The sequence below is a fragment of the Budorcas taxicolor genome, chromosome 20 (assembly GCF_023091745.1).
Source record: "Budorcas taxicolor isolate Tak-1 chromosome 20, Takin1.1, whole genome shotgun sequence".
Taxonomy (NCBI): Eukaryota; Metazoa; Chordata; class Mammalia; order Artiodactyla; family Bovidae; genus Budorcas; species Budorcas taxicolor.
Window position 1 is genome coordinate 37,832,327 of NC_068929.1, and position 24,887 is coordinate 37,857,213.

At 37.3% G+C, this 24,887-nt stretch overlaps 1 pseudogene; it reads left to right on the plus strand.

Annotated features, from left to right (window-relative positions):
• The first annotated feature begins 2,746 nt into the window (after nt 1–2,746).
• Nucleotides 2,747–12,150, plus strand: LOC128066016 (sorting nexin-13-like; annotated as a pseudogene).
• The last annotated feature ends 12,737 nt before the right edge of the window (nt 12,151–24,887 follow it).

Consider the following 24,887-nt stretch of genomic DNA (forward strand, 5'->3'; position numbering starts at 1 on the left):
TTTCATCATTCTTTCTACATAAGATATTCTTAAACCAAGTGTGATGTTTGGGGCAAAAACACATTTTAAAAAATACTTAGCCTAAATTTAAGGATGTAGGTAAAAGCTTTCAGATCAACACACTGTAATACCTGACCTGAATCTCTTTTCTGGACCTGAAGTCCATTTCTCTGGACTTGCCTCATTTATAGAATATATATATATATATATGCTGGCTTCCCTGGTGGCTCAGAGGTTAAAGCATCTGCCTGAAATGCGTGAGACCCAGGTTCAATCCCTGAGTCGGGAAGATCGCCTGGAGAAGAAAATGGCAACCCACTTCAGTACTCTTGCCTGGAGAATCCCACGGAGGGAGGCGCCTGGTAGGCTACAGTCCATGGGGTCACAAAGAGTCAGACACGACTGAGCGACTTCACTCACATATGTTGGCTTAGAATTTTGTTCTCAATTATTGGAACATAGAGAATGGGCTTCCATTTCCAGAAAAATGAACATACCTATATATAAACAGATACCATTCAATTTCAGAGAGGACTCTGGATCTTTGTTAATGTCTGTTTATGAATCTTGAAATAGAAGCCTCAGAATTACATGGGCTATGAAAGTTCTCTTAGCAATCTGTGCTAAGTACAACATGCATATAAAGAAGAAGAAGCCAAGGAATAGGAGAGAGTCAGAGTGAGTAGAACGAGCTATGGCCCTATTCCTATCATGCCATCACTGTAATCGCCATGTCAATCGTTGCTATTATCTCCACTATGTATTTGCATTTATTACCGGGATTTTCCTTTCCTATAGATTCTGACCTCTTGCTGCGGCCTTTCTCTATTTCACTTGGAAAAGATCCTGTAACATTTCTTTAAGGTAGGTTTCAGTTCGGTTCAGTTCAGTTCAGTCGCTCCGTCCTGTCCGACTCTTTGCGACCCCATGAATCGCAGCACGCCAGGCCTCCCTGTCCATCACCAACTCCCGGAGTTCACTCAGACTCACGTCCATCGAGTCGGTGATGCCATCCAGCCATCTCATCCTCGGTCGTCCTCTTTTCCTCCTGCCCCCAATCCCTCCCAGCATCAGAGTCTTTTCCAATGAGTCAACTCTTCGCATGAGGTGGCCAAAGTACTGGAGTTTCAGCTTTAGCATCATTCCTTCCAAAGAAATCTCAGGGCTGATCTCCTTTAGAATGGACTGGTTGGTTTAGTCTTGGTGAACTCTTAGCTTTAGCTTTTCTGAGACGTTATTTATCTCTCTTTCAATTTTAAATGAAATCTTGCTAGGTATCCGATGTTACAGATTTATTCCGTTCAGCTCATGTATTAAAATGCCACTCCCTTCTGGTTGGCCAATTTTCTCCATAAAAATTGGCTAATGGCCTAATGAGAGTTTCCGTGATATGATTGTTTGTTTTTCTTTTGCTGCCTTTAGAATTCTCTCTTTCACTTTGGCCATTTTAATTATGATACATCTTGGTGTGGGTCTCTTTGTTTGGGAGTCTGTGATTCCTGTACTTGCATATATGTTTCCTTCTTCAGGTTTGGGACATTGTCGGCTGTAATTTCAGCAAATATTTTGTTGACTCTTTTCTCTCTCTCTTTTGCTTCTGGGAGCCCTATAACTTTGATGTTGGTTCACTTGGTGTCTCAAGGTCCCTTGAACTGTTCTCATTTTAAAATTTGTATTTCTTTGGGCTGTTCTGATTGGATGATTTCCATGATTCTGCCTTTCAGGTCACTTATGCCTCCTTCTGTATCACCTTATCTGCTCTTAATACCTTCTAGCATGTCTTTCATTTCAATTATTGTATTCTTCAGTTCTGACTGGTTCTTTTTTGAATTTTCTAGTTCCTTGTTAAAATTCTTGCTGTGTTCATGTATTTTTTTTCCCTGCTTCAACTAGCATTCTTATTGAATTTGGCAAAAAGTTCATTCACGTTATTCCATAAAATGGGACAGAAAAATTCAAAGAACTTTTTGGCAACCCGATGTTATTAATGTTTTGAACTCTTTATCTGGCAAGTCGTTTATCTCTGTTTCATTAGTTGTTTTTTTTTTTCCCCCCACTTATTCTTTAGTTTGAAACAAATTCCTCTGCCTTCTCATTTTGCTTACCTTTCTGTTTCTGTGATGTTAGGTGAAACAGTTACCTGTCTTAGTCTTGAAGGGGTGTCCTTGTGTGGCAGTGTTCCTGTACAGTCTGTAAGTGCCCAGTGGCTTTGGCGGGAGAGCTGGATCTTAAGTGACCACTAGTCTGTCTTCCCACACGTGTGCTTTCAGATATCACATTACTAGGAGATGGAAACGGATATGGAGGGACTAAAGCCACAGCCAAGGCTTCTCCTCTGCTCAGTGGCCAATACCACGTTACTGGGGAGGGGGAGATGTGTTCAGGTACCAGGCTGCCGGAGCAAAAGCCCTGAGGGTTGAGTCCAAGCCGGTTCTGTTCTCTGTTCGTGTGTGTCCTGGCTACTTCCAGCATTAGCACCGCTGCCCTATGGGGAGAGTGCTGGAGCTGGGGCCAGAGTGGGCAGTGAGCGTGGTCTGGGGGATGTGCTGGGGCTCCCATGAGAAATCAGCCAGAGTCCTAAGCAGTTTCTGTTTGCTTGCTCCACTTTGTTTCTGGAGTAAGCAAGTATGCATGTACTCTTCACGAGCAGAGTCTAGATTTCTTATAGCCCTGCTGTCAGTTCGTCCCACTGGTTTGCAAACCAGCTAAGGGGACTCATCCTTCTGGTTTCCAATCCCAAGGCTGGATGGAACTGCTCACTCCTCAGAGAGGATCTCCCAGCCCAGGTAATCTCCTTCCTGCTCTATGTCCCTCCTAGGGGCATGGGTCCTAACCTAATTGCTTCCCTTCCCCTCTGACCTGACTTTGTGTGAATCTTTGTTACAGCCTTGGTTGTCTAAGAGATTTTCTACCAGACTGCAGTTTGCTTTCAGTGAGAACTGCTCCATATATCGATGTAGTTTTGAAGTGCTCGTGGCAGGAGGTGAGATCAGCATCTTCCTACGTCACCATCTTTATTTCTTCTCCTTATCATCTTGATTTACTCCAGTAAATTTTAATACAAAGAGTACTGTCAGGTAAAACTAAGTACTGGTGTGTTGGCAAGTTGCTTAATGTGCCTCTTTTTTTAAAAATTTACCATCTTAAGGTAAATATATTTCATGTCTCTAAATGAAAACCTAATTAAACCAAACCAAACAGTTCTTTCCTTACCAACCAGAGAAGAGCGTGTTTCTCCCCTTGAATCTGAATGTTATTTTAATAACATCTCTGACAAAAGGACTCAGAAATACTGCGGTAGGTTACACTGGTGAAGATATAGGGTGGGCCAGAAGTGTGCTTACGTGTAAAGAAAGATATTGAAAGGTGCTTTTACATTTTGTTTTCTGACTTAATTAATCTGTCATTATGCATTATTATTTTAGTTACAAATATAGTTTGTAACTGTCAGATTGGAAAGATAGCTTTGAGAATGAAATGCTAGAGAACTTTGAGATGGTTTTTGTGAAGAGAAAATGGAGAAATTTAAAAATATGCCCTACATCTACACTTGTGTTTTCATTCCTGCATAACAAAATGACGATGTGGATTTATTTTTTTTCTCCAAAGCTTAGAGCTATGAATCATTTTCCAACTTGGGAGTTTTCAAAACTGAACCAGTTTTAAACAACGCTTATCAAGTTCTTATTTGGTTATTTCTTTGGTAGACTACAGTTTTCATCTCTGTAAATCTAAAGTTAGTTGCAACTTTGATGTGATATTTAACTCTTGAATAAATGTCATAAACAAATACAGTGACAGAATTATTTATGAATTTCAAAAGTTATATTTAGTATAAGATTTCTACTATTTTAGTACGTTTAACATATTGTGGTTTTTATTTTAAAATGGGAAATGTACTTGGTTTCTCAGGATTCCCAGGATTTAGAACAGTCAGTGAATCAACAAAACAAACAAGCGAGAAAAATCATTTATATGAAGAATACACAATCTATACGAGAATATGAAAATCACCAAGAAAAATGTTTCTGAGACTCTTTATATCCAGTTATCCAAACTAAGCCATTTAAAACATTCAGTTCAGTCTAGTTCAGTTGTCACTCAGTCATGTCTGACTCTTTGCGACCCCATGAATCGCAGCATGCCAGGCCCATTTAAAACATTAACATTTCTTTATTCTGGGCACTTTTGTGTTTAGTGTTGCAAATATTAAAGGTGAAATTTTGCACATACCTGAATGCAATCAGGTATTCAGGAAGGGATAGACTTAAAAGACTTGTACTGGAATGAAAAGACTTAGTGGTTAAGGTCTGGGAAGCCAAGTTGCGATATATTCACACTGGCCACATCACTTGCTGGTTGAGTAGAAATTGGCAAGTTACTTAATCTGAGCCTCAATTTTCTTAACTGTAAAATGGAGATAAGATTGCCTCTTTTTTATGAGATTGTTTTAAAGATTAAATGAGATGGCATGCATTACCCCTTTCTAATGGTGCTATAGAACCGTAGGGCTTTCCTGGTGGTACAAGTGGTAAGGAATCCACCTGCCACTGCAGGAGATGCGTGTCCAATCCCTGGGACAGGAAGATGCCCTGGAGAAGAAAATGGCAATCTGCTCCAGTATTCTTGCCTGGGAAATCCCATGGACAGAAGAGCGTGGTAGGCCACAGTCCATGGGGTCACAAAAGCGTCAGACACAACTTAGCGATTAAACAACAACAACAAATAGGACTTTAATGTTATTGAAATGTTCTCCTCCATTCCTCCTGTTCCTCTTATAATGTAAACACAGAGACTTTACCTATCTCACCCATCATAGCATTTCTTAGAACATTGCATACACATTGTAAATATTGTTATAGATTTTGAGTCAATGGGTTATCCTTTAATACCAGGCTAAAAAGATTTTGTATTATTTTCTATAGCAGTGAGAGCTATTGGAAGATTTTAAATGTAAGGAGAGGTAGATTGTGGTAATAGTGAAATAAGAATCAAGGAATAGAAAGCTAACAGCATATTAAACACATTGTTGAAAGTTGAGGTAGTGACCATTAGAGGGAGGAATTATTACTTAGATGTGATTTCATACAACTTTAGATAAATAAAGGTGAGTTTCAACTGTCCTCACCCTGAGATAAATAGCTCCACATTAGCCACTACAATATTGTAAAGTAATTAGCCTCCAATTAAAATAAATAACTTAATTACAAATAAAATAAAAAGATTAAAAAAAGAATTCATTAGAAAAAAAAATCTTGCCTTTTTGATTTAATACTTGATAAAGACCTCACCATTCCTAAAGTCTTTTACTCCAAAAGCTAAGCTCCCAAAACTTTCCTTTTTAATTAGAACGTAATCAGGGTTACATGGAAAGACCATGACTTGATCTGAGTAGAACCACCACTGATTCATCAGGCTTCCTACTTTTGAGGAATGGGGGAAATGCTGAAGTGGCATGGTTCTATGCATGTTGTGGTCTCTCCTTGGAAATTTGCACCTCCAGTCTGTTCCAGCTTGGCCCTTATTTAGTTTGGATTTATGTGATCAAAGGACAAAGGGGCCATTTCCCATTTTGCTCATGCATCTGGGCCAAGGCTCCAGTGCCCTTGAGAATTCCACAGGAGCTCTGAATTTTGCAAAGTTTTGCCAAGTTCAGAACAAGATGAAAAGTGAGCCATGCTGAATATTTGACCTTTTTATTTCTGGAGTTACTCAGTGTAAGAGAAATATATGTAGTACTGCTTAGATTCAAAGCTAGAAGTTTCCAGCTATCACAGCAGATGTACACTGATAACACAACTTCATATCCCTCTATTTGCCTGAATGGAGAGCAGTTTGTCTTAGTTTTTCCTAGTTAACCATATGAGCAACACTTTTTTGGAAAACACCTTCCTTCACCAACTGTACTGTATTGTCACTTTGAATTGTTCGCATCTTAGCAAGGAGTTTTTATAAAAGTCCACAATTCACTATATGTTTACCATTTTTTGTCACTCAATAATTTGCTGTTTCATTGGCATAAATAAGAGGTGGTTTCTATCCCTGAGTTCACTTATGAAACTGCTTTGGAAATGATTCTCCCACCACACAGGCATCTCCTGTCCATTGATACTTCCATTTTTAAAAGGACTGATAGTGAAGCTGAAACTCCAATACTTTGGCCACCTGATGTGAAGAACTGACTCATTGGAAAAGACCCTGATGCTGGGAAAGATTGAAGGCAGGAGAAAGGGACAGAAGATGAGATGATTGGATGGCATCACTGACTCAATGGACATGAGTTTGAGTAAGATCAGAGAATTGGTGATGGACAGGGAAGCCTGGTGTGCTGCAGTCCATGGGGTCATAAAGAGTCGGACACAACTGAGCGACTGAACTGAACTGAGCTGAACCTTGTCTCCTCATGCCGCTGCTGATCCAAATTAGATTTCATGGGACAGCCCCAAATCTCCTCCTCTCAAACTATCTTTACTCCCTTGCCCTACTGCTTCCATGATATATATCAAAACAAAATGTTGACCTTAGTTCAATTCAACAGTCATCTGTTCCATGCCTGAGCTCTTCACCTGAGCAGGTGCCATTTCTGGAGATAATCTCACCAGTGTACTGAGTGACCCTTCTTTAAACACATGACCTTAAATATTGGGTGGCCGTTCAACAATTTCTGGAAAGCCTACTGCAAGTATATTTTTCCCACCTACATCATTATTTTTATCCTTCTCAGCCTTTTGCTATCTTAAATCTTCAGCATATTTTTTCTTCTCATTCAGTCTTGGAAGATGTTTAATAAATGAAAATATTTGTTTTAATAACATAATTTTTTAAAAACTTCTCTTTGAGACACATTGTAAATTTTATTTTGTATGCATTGACTCTATCAGAATGCCAAAGCACTCTCAGAAAATCATACATTCTAGTTGCAAACTAATGACAGTCATAGCATGAATTTTTCAGTAGATCATTTGGTCACAAACCTGTTGTGACATACAGATGAAAACTACTCCCCTTCCTTCCACAAAATCTAGTCTCCACTTGCATGCATACTGCTTCTGCACTCTACATATACATGATGGACAATCCACCCATTGTCAACTCAGTTAATCCACTGATCTTAACCCCTCTCACCTGCTCATTGGCATTGTTGTAGCTATTGTCTCCCAGCCACCCCAATGCCTTCTGCACAGTCACTTTCTCCTTTTCTGCTAAATCAGTCATGTGGGCAAAGCTTTTAATAATTTCTTCTTTCTTGTTCTCACACAGTGTCCACCTAAAGCTAATTTCTATGCAGCCCTTAACAGAAAATGTCCTGGATGAGTTGTCTTCAGAAGCTTTTGTATTTTCCTACTTCCATTCTTCCTTGCATGGCTTCAATTTGGAAGTGAAATGACTGAGTCTTATATAAACACTTAAGTCTTATGTAAACTTACATAAATGTTAAGCTGTTAATAAGTTTTGAGTTTTGAAGACAGTCCTTCCTTGCCACCCAGCTCCCTACAACCCAGTGCCACATCAATATGAGGTTCTCAGCCCCTGAGTCAAGTTCTCACACTGCTTTGTGATTAGGGAGGAGGAGGATTTTGGAGGGGCTTGGCCACTGTCCTGTCATCCATGCTGTCTCCATCATGACATGAAATGACAGTGGAGGAGGAGGACTTTTGGTTCCTTGTTTACTGGAAAGCATGCTTTGGGAGGCTGGGCGACGTCCCGTGGTTTCTCTGTTCACATGGCTGCATTATCAGGAAGGAACTTGACCAAATAGAGATGTGACTCAGGAAAAAAAATGCCTTTATACCCTCCATAAAAATTTTACTAGTGTACTTTCTCACCCCAAAGGATTATTCCTTCATATTCTAAATGTATTGAAAGGGTTAATGAAAAAATGTTTATCTCATAGTGAGACAGAAGCTCTGTGATCTTAAATGGAACTTGACAAAGTTTTTAATAAGAATTAAATGAAAATTAGGAAGGATTCACATTTAATGCCTTGATTTACTTGAAATTTTATTCTATTTGTGATTATATTGTGATATTTGAAGGAAATAAGACCATAAACAAAGTAAACAGAATTTATCTACATTTGTTTCTCTACATTTCTGAAAATAATAGCACACATTCATATATGTTCAAGCCCATATTTATCTGTATTTTTCAACACATTCCCTAACTCTGTAAATTTAAAAATTTATAAATTATTTTTTGAACAAGAATAACTATTCATCCTTCATCCTGTAGCATGAATGCTAATGTACTTATGAGTATTGTTGATATTTTAATTGCTCAAGAAGCTTAGTATAAAAGTATACCTCATAGTTAGCTTATCAAAGTAATATTTTATTTCAGTGTACTTTAACATATAATTCAGAACTCTGTCTGTCAGTCCACAGATAAAATGGGCCCCTTTAATGTGTTTGATGAATTTTTAAATAATTCTGGAAGGCATTGAACTAGCAACAAATGCAGCTCCTCTTAGCAAACTAAAAGCTGATGGTAGCATCTGTGGAGTTTGTGACCTATTCTTTGGATGTAATCTATCTGACAGTTTACTTAGTTGACCAGATAACTGTACACAACATCTGAGATCAACCTTTAAAAGTGAATTAAACACACCATGTTACCATCTTTTATAAGTAAAAATACCCTTGCACAAAAATCCAGCCTTTGAAGATGTTTAATAAATGAACATATTTCTTTCATAATTTATAATTTTTAAAAAATTCCCTTTGAGACATATCTTAAATTTTATTTTGTATGTATTGACTCTATCAGAATGCCAAAGCACTCTCAGAAAGCCATATATTCCAGCTGCAAACTAATGACGGTCATAGCATGAATTTTTCAATAGGTCATTTGGTCATAAATCTATACTGGCCAATATTCTGATAAATGTTTTATAGTTCTGAAAATAACTGAAGCACACTGGAAAAAAAATTAAGTGGGAAAAAATTAAGCATTAATGAAAAAGAGAAGCATCTGGAAGGATTTTAAGTGTGTTCACCCACTTTGGAAAACAGTTTTAAATTCTTAAAATTAAATGCATGCAGTATTTCTTGTTATTCAGAAATTCTATCTCTGAGGATACACTCACAACTGCTTATTTGCATTAGGATTTGAAGACAAAGATTCTGTAGCAGAACTGTCTGAATATTAAAAGAAATTGAAACAAACAGCAAAATCCACAAAGAGCTGAAAGAATAAATGAAGCATGAAATTTTGACTCATTATATTTAAAATTGAAATAGAAATATTACTCAGCAATGAATATGAATAAAACATAGCTATATGCAAGATTAAAATTTAATAACAGAACATATTTTAAAGTAAATGTGTTTATTTTACAAGATTATATAGATTATAATTTGTTTACATGAATATTAAAATATGCAAAATAAAGAAGTGCCTTATTCAGGGATACAAAGATACTTGGTAATATTCTAACAATGGGCAATTGTTATAAATGCAGAATTGAGAATAGTGGAAGAAGGGAGGGAGAGTGAAACAAAATTCAGGTGCCTATTGTGTTTTTACTTTATACCTTGTATATAATTTGTAAATATTACTTTGTAGCTATTTTGTATTTAGGGTTTCCCAGGGGGCACGGATGGTAAACAACTCACCTGCCAATGCAGGAGGTGTAAGAGATGCAGGTTCAATCCCTGGAGGAGGGCACAGCAACCCACTCCAGTATTCTTGCCTGGAGAATCCCTTGGACAGAGGAGCGTGGAGGGCTGCAGTCCATGGGGTCACAAAGAGTCAGACATAAATGAAGTGACTTATTACACAGCACAGCACATTTTGTGTTTACGAAAAATAAATTAAGCAAGTTTCTCCATTTAGGTTTGCAATCTGAGCTGAATATTCTCAAGGATAAGGAAACATTTCCCTACTGCATGATCTGATCTCCTGTACTTTCTGGTTTTCTGTCCTCTAGGCTGATGTTCAGCTATTGCAGGAACACCAACCAGAGATCAACAGAACAGGGATTGGATTGTCTTCTACTGAGATGATTAGTTTCCTGATGCAGTGTTCTATTAATAGATTTCAAAGAAGTGTCCAATAGCACACACTTACTCTCTAGTATTATCCTTTGCTTTTCCTTTCCATTACACAAGTTGACAATAGGATTGAAGTGGTAAGTCCCCAAATGTCCTTTTCTTCCCTGTGGGCCAATCAGATCAGGTCAGTTTAACGGGTTAGATTGTTCACTTGACCCATCACTATGTGCTTCAGGAAACAAAAAGCAGCAGTTGAAAAAGTGTGGAGGATGTGCAGGCAGCTACTTCTAATACTATTAATAGAAAAACAACTCATTGTGGGTGGAGTAGCAGATTGCCTCCTGTGCTGGATAAGTATCTGGATAGTCTCAGGTCCCGTTTCCCTCTGGACTCTGGTATGTATTTTTGCAGAACAGGAATCTGCAGATAGCATTTACCAGCCTCCTATGAAAATTCAATTCATATTAGGTTCTGCAAATAAGAGGCACTAGTGAGAAAAGGTAGGGGAATTGGATTATAATATTGTGGTGGATACATTGAGAGTTGTGTGGTTCTTGACCACAGGAATCTGGTAGAGGTCATACCTTTGATAGATCCCCACTTTGATGGATATGACCCCTCTTCAGCAATCCAGGAGTGATTGTGACAAATGATTCTAGTAACAGCACAGCAACAGGTGCAGGCTAAAGGGTTCTAGCCCAGCAGTTTTAGCAGCCTCACATCACGGTGTCATGCCTTCTTCCTTTTGCTTCTGTAGCTTCCTCATGTGGAAGTCGTGAAAGTCACTATGGCAGCAGTAGGTTTTCCACATCTTCTCACTGTTGAGACTGTGCCAGTGTACAGTGATGTCATATAATGGGCGTGTCTTGTCATGATCATTACAAACACCAGTGTCTGAAATGTAAGTATGAAGTTATACTGAATCAGCAGAAGATACTTTTGAAAGGTCATCTAAAGATAAATTTATGCTTCCTTTAGGAGATCCATTAAAAGACTCTCCCTCAGCATCATCCGACCCTCTGAAACTAGAGTCTTTTACCATATCCAGCTCAGCTAACATGTGCACACAAAATGCAGTCTGACTGAAGGAAGGATAAAATCTTTCATCTCAAGTACTCAGAAAGGCTCAACAAAAGATAACAGAAAAAGATGATCAAGTGAAAGGTACAGCAGACGATCTTGTAGATACCTTCTTTAAAGCTGAATTGGAAAAGGACATTTGTCATGACCTACTGTGCTGTGCACTTCTCTCAAAGATGAAGAAGGATGCCTAAGGGCTTTGTGTGAGGTCTTGTTGTATTTATTGCTACCTCCTGGAGATTTCCAGAACAAGATCATGTGACCTTTGTCAGGAAAATCCTTGCATGGGAAATCCTTCCTCCATTAATAAAACAACTCAATGTCCTGATTATATTAATCAATATATCTTATGGATGATCTGTGCTTCTGATTGAAACTATGAGGACTTGATGAACATCATTAAATTGAGTGACAATATGGGAGAGCTAGAAGCTTTCAGAAGTAAAGCGGCAGAATTAACATGATCTTCGATCCTCGGATACAGCTGGTAATGATATCAACACCATGAAAAATCAAATAAATAGCTTATTATTTGTAAAGAAGTATGTGGTTCAAGAATACAATGGTTGCAGTCAGACAAAGAAATGAATGTTGAAAGCCGCAGCAAATGTTGGGAAACTTTGCATAGTTCCCCTGGACAGCATTCTTACAGGCCGTGTGAACTCCAATTTTTTAAAGATTACATGCAGCAAACTGGAGGTCAGGTACATCTCTTCTTCTGAATGACAGTGAAAGGATACCAGGTTATAGACCAGTAGCACCTAGAAGTTTTATCAAGCTGTCAGAGAGATGGAAAACATGAAACCAACCACACCAAAGATTTTAAGTGCAGCTTCTGTTGGAATTTATGAACAGTATTTGTTAGAAAGGCATCTCCAAGAGTTACTGTTGATGATTATTTGGTGGGAAAGTTAGAAACACTTTGAATCATGAAGATCAAATCCATGAAATCTCTAATGACATCCAAAGGAAAGTTTATGAATTGATCCCATCTCCTTCTTTTTGTTCCTTACTCTTCCAAAACCTATGTAGCCAATTCCTTGTGTTAAATTCATGTTTTGAAAGTATTACTGGGTAGGGAGAGGGCCGAAGAAGATCGTCCCTTGTGGACCTTGGCTCTTGGTATGGACACAAAGAAGAATCTGAGGTCTTACCTGTGGTACAAACAAGTTTATTGAAAAATAACAGAAAAAACAGAATGAGCACCTCAAGGGAGAAGTGGATGCAGCCAAGAGAGGCACTGGCACAGGTATGATGAGGTAGGAGGTAAGGGGTTTTAAACATAGGGCTTTTACATATTCAGATAGGTGGGCATGAACTGACAGATTTGATTGACAGTTGCAAGTTACATAACAACAGGCTCCATTGTGCTTGTCTTTACCATAATATGGTCTGTTATAATCAGATGTATGTATGTATAGAATATTTATGAACCCTTAATGGGCTCCTGGCTGCCTAAGTTCACTTGAGGACACAGCTGTGCATCAAGGGCACAAGCACCCAGTTGGAGAAGCCCCTGCGGTTAGTTGTATCCACTCTATGCCTAGGGTACAGGGGCAGTAGTTGGCTAAGTCTCTGTGATTATTTTGTAGCACATCTGTGAGCTCTCCTGGGCCTTACAGGAGATTGTGAGTGTGTCTGGGGTGAGGTTTAGAGATCAGCTTACATCCTTTTCCAGCTAGGTCACTCCTCAGTTGCTCATGCCTAACTTCTTAACAGAAGTACTTGGTGTGTTTTCATTTCCCTTAACCAGGCTCAGACAATGTCACTGACATTTTCTGTTCCAGCTGGGCTGAGGCTCTTGCAGCACCACTTTTCCTAGGTCTGAGAAGTGAAGGCATCTGTCTGCAAGTGAAAATAGAGATTTGAGTGTGGAAAAAAAAACATCTAGAAACTGGAGAGTGCTTTGTGGACGTGTCCTTCTTAGTATCTCTTTACTCTATATATTGTGCATTTCTAGGAATTAAGAAGGCATATACACTTTGACTGTATCTCCCGAAACAAATGGCAGCCAAATATTTTATGTAAGGTTGGTGTTAATTCTTACCGTATGAGGTTGAATTTTTTAAAAATTCAAAAAATACCTTTCACAGAAAGCTTATTTTCAATTCCATAAAACAGAGGTTTTGAATATAATGATGATTAAAATGATTAGAAGCCTTTTAAACTCTTCCTAAGCTAGATCTCTAGACTTAATAATATTATTTTGTGAGACTAAAGTCTGATCATTATAATGAATTGGACATTGAAAAATAGACTTCAAAATTTGACCATAAAAAGGCATTATTTCAAGACAACCATCAATGACGTGTACATTACCTCCCTCAGGAGACATTGACAGTCAAGAATGAAATTAATGAATGGTTGTCCCTATTTTTGAATAATCTATGCCAGGGCTCTCTACTTTAGATTATTTTAAAAATCTAATTCCGCTTAAGTTTGTAGGCATCAAACCCCTCCTACTGTATGTAGCAGGGATCTTACACACAAAGGGAGGGGCAAGTTATAAAACTCATCCTTGACTGTGATTTTCATTTCTGCTACTGTTTTCCGACTTTAAAAATGTTCAAATATCTTTCTATTTCTGCAGGGTAAGTGAGAATAGGGGAAATCATGACAAAGGGCTATTTGTGGGCAAGTTTTGGGAAAGCATAAAAAGCATGGGAGTTACTGAAGCTGGAACCTACTTGTCTACTCTTTTCACAGAACCCCATCTAAAAATAGCATGCATTTCAACATGTCTCCAAAGATATGTATTAGAAAAGATGTTCTGGAATTCTATCCAAGTTCATGAGAATCTTTAAAGATGAGGGATTTCTGAACACAGATGATTCTGAATTCCCAAACATTGTTTGGAAACATTCAAGCCCTAAAAGTCAGAACTGTAAAAATAGTGACATGAAGTGAGGACCAATGGATAAAAAAATAGCACAACTGGAATCAGTGGCAAGAAGTGTCAGGAAGTAGAAGTACAGTTAAATAAGACGAACCTCATTGTATACTTTAAATCAATGAGGAACAGCCACTGAGATCATTAAAATCTTCCATAGTGGTTACATTGGTCCTATAAATTTGAGCAAACCCAAACTAAAAAGCTAACGAGAAAGATCTATCTCTTTAGTTTCTGAGCATAGTAAACTGTGATATCACAGTTAAAATTTTTGGACATGAGCTAAATAGCACGAAAAGTAAAATACTGCACGTCTTCCATTCTCCCCATCTCCTACCCTCGACTCTTAGTTCTGTGCTCCCAGTGTGAGTTGATTCTTGCTGGGGATGACCAAGGAAGGTTGCAGAGAGGTGATTATATTTGAATTTGGTCTTTAAAAACATACAGAACTTGGAAAGTGTGAGAAGAAGAAAAGGCAAATCGAGTATCACACACCTGAAGGGAAACATAAGCAGTGTTGTCTTATGGAAAGATTCAGTACCTGTTTGGGAAATACAGGAAGTACCTAAGACAGGAAGAGAAAGAGGATGGAAAATATTTAACTTTTTATTTTGAGAACAGGACATGGAATTTGGGACAAATTGGTAAGGAATCTAAGGATCCCTGAGACTATGTCAGCAGTGAAAGAATGAAGAAATTCTGGTAGTCACATTGAGTGTTAATATTTTAAGATTAGGAACAAAAGTATCTGCTGTATTAGAAGGCATTACCTGGAGGGGAATATTCTAGATAAGTTACTTTGCTTATTGTCATGGTCACATGCATTCTTTCTGATGCAAGAAACATAATGCGATGTAACCGAATGAGCACGAAAAGCCCGCAGCCGAAGCCAGAGAACTGAAATACGTGGCATCAACTGACTTGCCTGTCTGTATGTTTGAAATATTCTGGATTTATCAAAAGATAGAAGGAACATTATCAAAAGATAGAAGAAAGTAGATATGGAAAATCATCAGAAAATTTAGGTTGAATTATCAGAACTCATCAAAATCCCCTGTAGTTCAGATGGTAAAAGATCTGCCTGCAGTGCAGGAGACCCAGGTTCAATCTCTTTGTTGGGAAGATCCCCTAGAGAAGGGAATGGAGACCCACTCCAGTATACTTGCCTAGAGATTTATGTAGACACAGCATGGGGTTGCCAAGAGTCAGACGTGACCGAGCAACTTTCATTTATTCATTCATCAAAACTCAAGGAGGGAAATGTTCTCTCAAATCAGACCCTCTACTTTAATTTTTTTTAATTTTATTTATTTATATTTTTTAACACCCAAAACATTTTGTATTGGGATATAACTAATTAACAGTGTCTTGATAGTTTCAGGTGAACAGTGAAGGAACTCAGCCATACATATATATGTATCCATTCTGTCCCCCAACACCTCCTCCCATCCAGGCAGGCATGTAACATTGAGCAGAATTCCATGTGGTATACCATAGGTTTTTGTTGGTTATCCATTTTACATATAGCAGAGTGTATATGACCTTCCCAATGATTGCTGTACTCAGAATGCATATCTTGTTGCATATGTTTTCTTAAAGATAGGAACGGGGTAGAGAGCCCCGTTTTACTTTCCAAGGCAATAGCACTCTTTTGGAATTGCAATTTACCTTTTGTGGCCAATGGACTTCTAAATTCTTAACTATAACCCAGACAAAGAAAGATCTCCACAGGTGAAATTTTTATCATATAATCTGAATGTTCCAGCATTTTCAAAGATCCTGGCATGTCACAAAAACAAAACACTCCTTCCACACCCTTTTCTGATTCTGATTTTCATTTAAATTCAGGAGAAATTATCTTGGCAATCTGAAGGAATTGTACTCCCTCTCTCTTTGGATCAAAATAAGTACAAATCATTTATTTTCAATGGAAAAAACCAACACAGGTTTTCCCCCTTTTTAGCTATTCGGCTTTTTTTTTTTTTTTTTTTAATAAAACATGCTGTTTGTTACTAAAATTAGTGATTACTTATTATTGCATTGATTAAATGAATAAATCTGGCAGAAATCTAAGCAGGCTAAAAGCCAATTGAGTAAAAGCCAAAATAACTGTGTATCATTTTTTTTCCTGTGAAAAGTCATTCAATCTGAGTTATTTTTTTTTGTATTGGAAAAGAATAATTTTGTTTTCTCATTGAACCCTCTTTCTTTTTAGCCTATTCTCTCTGCGTTAGAGAGATTCTTGTTTCATTTAATTCACATACACATAGTCTAATTTATCTGTTATTTTCTTTTTAATGCCATACCCAGATAGGGATGAATCCCACTATTTTCTGTACCATATTTTCCACTGTATTTAAATGCTTTTTAAAATAGTAGTACAGGGTTAGGCTTTTATTTTTGTGTATGATTGGGCATAGAAAATTCTTTTACAGATTTTGTATCTTTCTATTGTACCATATTCAATACAATTTGTCTAATCAACTGAATGTTTTAACCATTAATTTTGAACTCATCTAATGATGATGCCTTTCTCAACTTTATATATATATATATATATATATATATATATATATATGCTGCTAGGTCGCTTCAGTCGTGTCCAACTCTGTGCAACCCCATAGATGGCAGCCCACCAGGCTCCCCCATCCTTGGGATTCTCCAGGCAGGAACACTGGAGTGAGTTGCCATTTCCTTCTCCAGTGCATGAAAGTGAAAAGTGAAAGTGAAGTCGCTCAGTCGTGTCTGACTCTTAGCGATCCCATGGACTACAGCCTACCAGGCTCCTCTGTCCATGGGATTTTCCAGGCAAGAGTACTGGAGTGGGTTGCCATTGCCTTCTCTGATTATATATATATATATATATATATATATAGAGAGAGAGAGAGAGAGAGAGAGAGAGAGCTAAAAATGGATCAGTTAAGCAGGAGTTGTAAATTGTCATTTGACATTTTCCCACCTCTTGTTTTGCTCTCAGGTTCTAGGCTGTCTAATTGGTTGTTAGATTCAAATTAGAAACATCATGAAAAACATTTTGCTATCTTGATAGTGGTTATATGAGTTCATAGGATCTCTCTCCAAGGCTAAAATTTAAATTAGAGGGCAGAAAGTCTTCATTAAACTATTCTTCCAGAATTAGCAATTTAAGCTTTGCTATTATGAAAAATGCAGAGAAATGATTTAAAGAATTATCTCATTTATTCCAAATTTGGTTGAGGATATGAAAAGCGCTTGGTTAATTTTTGCAAGTCACTTACTTAAGCTCCCTTCATTTTATTACTTTATATATATAAAGCCTTAATTAGCCATTAGAAATGACTACTGATATTAATCGTGCATAGACATGAATTAAAATATACCTACAAGGAATATATAAGTGGTAGACAGAAGTATGATTAGGAAAAGCAGCACTTACATTGTGGTTAACCATTTTTCTGCAGAATTAGAAACATTAATGTAATGAGATATTGAGTTTTTAGTTTGGGTATGAGTTACTCCCATATAAAAACAGTAGCTTTATTTTAGCGTGAGAATAATGTAGATAAATTTATATAAGACTATTGACCAGTTAAAAAGAAAGATCTAGTGTTACATAAATTTAGGGCACTTTTTATTGTGCAGAGAGACCTGATAGCAACAAAAATGAGAGCACTCACATGTGGGGCAAGTTCAACCTCTCCTGACTCCTTTCACTGTCTGCATACTGAGAAGTGTCAACTTTGGATATCTAGCATGCCTGCTATCCTTTTTCTGCACTATTTGTTCCATTCACCTACACATTTTCACTTGAATGTATAACATACTCTTTTATCCATAAAGAATAAGGCTAGAAACTTAGAGCTCTTCCTGAATCTTGGGAAGGTTTGAGATTGAAAAAATAAAAAAGAATGTCACCAAGTTACAAAAAAGGAACTTCAATATAAAAACAATTTATACCATTATATTCAATTATTCTGAGAGCCAGAAGCTAAATATATCATTTTAGGTGAACCATGTTTGATGTGAAAGGAGTACATTTTAGACTTTTTATTATATTGTAGGATGTTTTCCAGAAGTAAGACTAACATTGATAAATGACCTTTGCTCAAACCTAAAACAGTCAAATCATTCTCAACTTCCTCCTTCAAAACATTCCTACTCACTGTTCTCCAACATAACAACATAGCACCCAGAAATCTGGTTTCATATCAGAAAACTCAGCTCACGTTCCCTGTTTATCCACCTAAACATTCTCTCCTAACCCCCTAGAACACGATGCCTTCCTCTCATTTTTGCTGACCTTCCTTTCATGTAAGCCCTCATTTTTCTTAATACTTGATTGGACTCTAGGATTCTAGTCTCAATTACCTTCTGTTCTAATAGTTTTCACACTTTACTGTGTACAAATAACACATGGTATGCTTTTTAAAAACATGGATTTCTATGCTCCATGTACCAGTTAGGCTGTGATTCAGTTTATTTAGAATGTGATTTGGAAATCTGTTGTCATGCTCATCTTTTAAGAAGCTTCCCAGTTAATTTTGACCCATTCTTTGCGAAAAACTGCAAAATTCCTTGTCTAGAGTAACTAGAACTTTATTTCTAGATCAGTTGTTTGATGCTTGTGACTTAATTCATTGCATTCAGAATAAAAACTATCTTCTCACAGTGGGATTCAAATCTGTCTGTGCTCCAACCCTTGCCCATAATTCACCCTAGTTTCCCAATACAGACCACACTTCTTTTCATGTTTGTTTGTTTTGTTTTATTGATGTATAGTTGATTTGTAATGTTGTATTAGTTTTTGCTGTACAGCAAAGCGATTCAGTTATATACACATATGAATATATATTCTTTTCCAGAATGGTTTTTCACAGCATATTGAGTATAGTTCCCTGTGCTATACCACAGAGTAAGACATTATTGTTTATCCATTCTATATATAACATTTTGCATCTTCTAATCCCAAACTCCCTTTCCTTTCATACTTCCCTCCCCATTGGCAAACCACAAGTCTCCTTTTTATGAATTTGTTTCTATTTGGTAGATAGGCTCATTTGTGTCATATTTTAGATTTCACATATACATAACATCATACGGTATTTGTCTTTTGCTTTCTTACTGCACTTAGTATGCTAATCTCTAGGTCCATCCATGTTGCTGCAAATGACATTATTTCATTCTTTTTTTTTTATGGCTGAATAGCATTCTATTCTATATATATACACCACATCCTCTCTATCCATTCATCTCAGACCACGCTTCTTATTCTATTTCACATATGCTTAACTTGACCAGCACCTTCTCTTTCTTCAAGCCTCAAATCAAGTGGTACCCCTACCTGGTGTCTTTACTGATTTTCTCTAAACTGGGTTAGATACCTTTCCTTCACTTGCATCCATTGTGTACTTCTACTGATATTAAAATATGGGATCTGTTTTAGTATCTGCCATTTATACTAGCTTATGAGCTTCTAGGCATTACAGATTGTTTAGTAAATGTTTACATCAGTAGCATCTAGCATATAGCCTGACAGCTCCTAACTGCTCAATATATCAAGTGAAATTTTAAAAAAAAGTTCATGGGGTCATCTTGCCTTTTATCTTTATGTGCTTAGAGAATGTACAACAAAGAAACACTGGTCTAGGTAGGCTGAAGTAACTGTGTAACATCCAATCTCAATGGCCTATTACAGTAAAAGATTTTTTTTTTTTTTGCTCATATTACATAGATAATGCAGGTTGGTTACTCTCTTTGCCCATGCCACCAACTCAAAATCCAAGATGACAGATGCCTTGACATATCAACCTAAGTCATCGAGGTTGAACCGGAAGTCCCTCTTGAATGTTTTAGTATGACATTACCCATGACACTTTTCTTGTAATCTGTAAACCAGAACTTGTCACAATGCTCCCTAACCATTCAAGGATAGGAGTGTCGGAAAGCACATGGATATTCGTTGAAGAGTACATAAATGTCTCTACCACAGGACCTTTTGTAAGGAATTTAAAATCTCTCAAATTGAGCCCACAAACCGATTTGGAGACTTCATTCCTGAGACTGACTGCTTACATTGTTTACATACATGGAACAGCAACTAGAAAATTTGGCAACCAATGAATCATAACTGTCTCTGAAGCCCTTCTAAATTGTATCATCTCTGACAGATGGTCAGAGAAGTAAATATAGTGCAATTAATAATCTCTTTGGTTATAACTTTACCTAAAACTTATCATATTAATAAAACCTGCCAGCATTTTAATCAGTTCTACATCATTTGCTTTTTATTCAAGTTATATTTACTGGTTATAGTTTGTGTGTTCAATTTGTATACTATTACATGATAAAATATGAAGTATGTCCCAAGTATATCTTATCCACCAACAGGAAAATCTTACTGTTCTTTCAAATGTAGGTGACCTTGTTAATTCTCAGTTGTAATATGCTGTGAAAGGCTAATACAAATAGAAACAACTTCCTACAAATTTGGGATGTATTTTGTCAAAATACACTGCTGACTAACGGTCATCTCTCATAATTTATAATATATTCAGTAGTTTACTTTTATAGATATTTGAGGAGCAGGGCTCTGGAGTTACCAAACTAATTTTGAATAAAACAAATTTAACTCCTTGCCTGTTAAAATATAACCATTCCTGGGAGCTTAAGCAGGTGCAGTCATTGTGTTTAAGTTTCAGCCACATCCTACTGATCAATCTATTGGTCAATAACAGCACAATGTACCAAGTTTCAAAGTGTGATGTAGATTAATGTAGCAGTTTTCAAAGACTTAGATAAATGTTCTTTTCACTTCTTAGCCCTACATTAGTTTTAATTCAAAGAGACATGTCTATTGATAGCAGCAGTATTTCGAAATAAAAGAGGGAGTTGGGAAGCATTAGCTTTAATTTATTGAGTCAACTTACTGTCTTCACTGTAACAGGTCAACGAACTATTCTTAGCAGAAAAACAGACTAATACTGTGGAGGGTAATGGTACTAACAATTGTGCGTGTGCCATCTTTCCCAAACGAAGTGATTTTTCATAACCCACTTCAAATTATGAGGGAAACTGAGGAACACGCCAGCAAAAGGTCTTCTGTGTATTACCAGCAATCTAAAATTGGAAAAGACATAAAGATTTAACATGATACTCTCCTAAAGAGAATTGTCTTAAAAAAAAAAAAAAACTATGATTATATTGCCCATCTTAATTATTATACCCTAGATTGCTTTACTCAGCTTTTTCTCTTTCTGGAAAAAAAAGTGAGAAAATTTTAAGCTCTCAAGTAAATATGAAGAGAAATCAGGACCAAGCTTATGACAACTTGATAAATTGGTTTCAGAGGCAGGAAGAAAAACATGGATCCTTATTCTTAATTCATGGCTCCATGTGTTTCTGTGTTTTCTAATTCAATTCCCATTCCAGTGTTAACTGAAATGTATTTAAGTTTTCCTCAAAGACAATGATCTGTGATCAAGTAAGTGTGAGTCACAATACATATTCTATATATGTTCATTTTAATATTAAAAAATATTAAAGAGCTTCTTGACATTTACCTTTATTTAATCCAACAGACATGCAGTTTTTCTTTTTTGGTTAAGTTACATCTGTTAACATTTCCCAGAACACAGCTTTCAGATGACACTCTGCTCTGTACAGTGAAGTATATGTGTAAGTGGTGGAAACTGGAAATTACTGGCAGACCCATTCTCCATTGGCTTAGGGTCCTCATTGGTGAGAGATATGTGGTAATGAAGCAGCTGTTGCAGTGAGTGATTATATGTGGAAACAGAATCAATATGTTCTTGGTTTCAAAGGAGAAAAGGAAAGATACACCCTTTTGAATGCAGTTCCAAAGAATAGCAAGGAGAGATAAGAAAGGCTTTCTCAGTGATCAATGCAAAGAAATAGAGGAAAACAACAGAATGGGAAAGACTAGAGATCTCATCAAGAAAATTGGAGATACCAAGGGAACATTTCATGCAAAGATGGGCTCAATAAAGGACAGAGCTGGTATGGACCTAACAGAAGCAGAAGATATTTAGAAGAGGTGGCAAGAATACACAGAAGAACTATACAAAAAAGACCTTCATGACTCAGATAACCACGATGATGTGATCACTCACCTAGAGCCAGATATCCTGGAATGTGAAGTCAAGTGGGCCTTAAGAAGCATTACCACGAACAAAGCTAGCGGAGGTATTGGAATTCCGGTTCAGCTATTTCAAATCCTAAAGACGATGCTGTGAAAGTGCTACACTCAATATGCCAGCAAATTTGGAAAACTCAGCAGTGGTCCCAGGACTGGAAAAGGTCAGTTTTCATTCCAGTTCCAAAGAAAGGCAATGCCAAAGAATGTTCAGACTACTGCACAATTGCACTCATCTCACAGGCTAGCAAAGTAATGCTCAAAATCCTCCAAGCCAGGCTTCACCAGTATGTGAACCATGAACTTCCAGATGTTTACTCTGGATTTAGAAAAGGCAGAGGAGCCAGAGATCAAATTATCAACATCCGTTGGATCATCAAAAAAGCAAGAGAATTCCAGTAAAATATCTACTTCTGCTTTATTGACTATGCCAAAGCCTTTGACTGTGTGGATCACAACAAACTGTGGAAAATTATTCAAGAGATGGGAATACCAGAACACCTTACCTGCCTCCTAAGAAATCTGAATGCAGATCAAGAAGCAACAGTTAGAACTGGACATGGAAAAACAGACTGATTCTAAATTGGGAAAGGAGTACATCAAGGCTGTATATTGTCACCCTGCTTATTTAACTTATATGCAGAGTACATCATAAGAAATACCAGGCTGGATGAAGCTCAAGCTGGGATAGATTGCCAGGAGAAATATCAGTTACCTCAGACATGCAGATGACACCACCCTAGTAGCAGAAAGTGGAGAAAAACTAAAGAGCCTCTTGATGAAAGTGAAAGAGGACAGTGAAAAAGTTGGCTTAAAACTCAGCATTCAGAAAACTAAGATCATGACATTTGGTCCCATCACTTCATGGCAAATAGATGGGGAAACAATGGAAACAGTCAGAGACTTTATATTTTGGGCTCCAAAATCACTGCAGATGGTGACTGCAACCATGAAATTAAAAGACACTTGCTCCTTGGAAGAAAAGTTATGACCAACTTAGACAGTATATTAAAAAGCAGAGACATTACTTTGCCAACAAAGGCCCATCTGGTCCAAGCTATGGTTTTTCCCATAGTCATGTATGGATGTGAGAGTTGGACTATAAAGAAAGCTGAGTACTGGAAGAATTGATGTTTTTGAACTGTGGTTTTGGCAAAGACCCTTGAGAGTCCCTTGGACTTCAAGGATATCCACCCAGTCCATCCTAAAAGAAATCAGTCCTGAATATTCATTGGAAGGACTGATGCTGAAGCTGAAACTCCAATATTTTGGCCACCTGATGTGAAGAACTGACTCCTTGGAAAAGACTCTGATGCTGGGAAAGATTGAAGGTGGGAGGAGAAGGGGATGACCGAGAATGAGATGGGTGGATGGCTTCACCAATTCAATGGACATGAATTTGAGCAAGCTCTGGGAGTTGGTGATGGACAGGGAATGCTGGCATGCTGCAGTCCATGGGGTCGCAAAGAACTGAACTGAATCCATCACTTAATATAACTCAATTTGTTTAAAAACCATTTTACTGGTATATTTTCTGAACTGTCACATGGAAGTGATCCAATTCAAGCCTAGTGCTCAAATAGCAGAGTAGGAATATCACACTGGAGAATTGATATCTTGTTTCCCTTGGCATCACAGAGTAACTGACTGTCTGAATTTGCACATTTATAGTACTTATCACTAAGGACCCAGGTGGTTGTCCTTAATACGAAAGAGAACTTGAACTCATACAAACACATGGGAAGCCTGCCTGCTACTCATTTGTTCAAAATGAACTGATCATAATGTTCTTTTGCAAAAATCCTTCTTTGTTTGTTATTCATAGGAGGTATCATTTGAATCAGCTATTGTGTTTAGGAATAATAGTTTCAAGAAAGATACATTAGCACTCAAATATTCATTTAATATAGTAGGGGTGTGAGCATCTTTTGATAGATTCTGATTTTTTCACTGTAATTTTGATGTGGCTTGTAAGGAATACAATTGAGTTACTCAGTGTAGATGCGCGTATCCTAGGTATGAATAAGGGGAACCTGATTTGGTCATTAAGCTAATCCATCTTCAGTATACAAAATCTAAGGGGGATGATGAGAATGTCTTAAATGGAGCTGAACATTACATTACACCAATATCTAACATTAGAAAATAAAACAAAACAAAAACCCACCAAACAAAACCGCTCCAAATAGATGAGAAAGGAATTATCTTGTACATAAATCATATTATGTTTAAACCCTTTTTCTTGAAGTAGTCTATTATGGATTGAACACATCAATCTAAAATTTGTATGTTGAAATCTTAACCCGCAATGTGATGGTTTAGGGAGGTAGGGCTTTGGGGAGGTAATTTGATCATAAGGGCAGAGCACTTAAGAATGGGATTAGTGCCCTTGTGAAACAGACCTCAGAAAGCAATTTTGTCCCTTCTTCCATGTGAAGACTCAGATAGAAAATAGCCACCTATGAACCAGAAAGTGGTTTCTCACCAAATGTGGTATCTGCTGTCATCTTGATTTTGGACTTCCCAGACTCCACAACTGCAAGAAATAAATTTATGTTATTTATAAGTCTCCCAGTCTGTGGTGATCTGTTATGGCAGCCTGAATGGGCTAAGATATATTCTGAGTACTGTTTGAGCATAACTAAGGAAAACATAAAGGTGTTTTACATATTGGAATGATGATATCAGTAAACGATGTCATCCTTTTTCACATGCAGGGTCATACACATAATTATTATGGTACCCTTAAGGTACCAAACTTGAGAGTAACAAACATGACTGTTATTTTATGCCC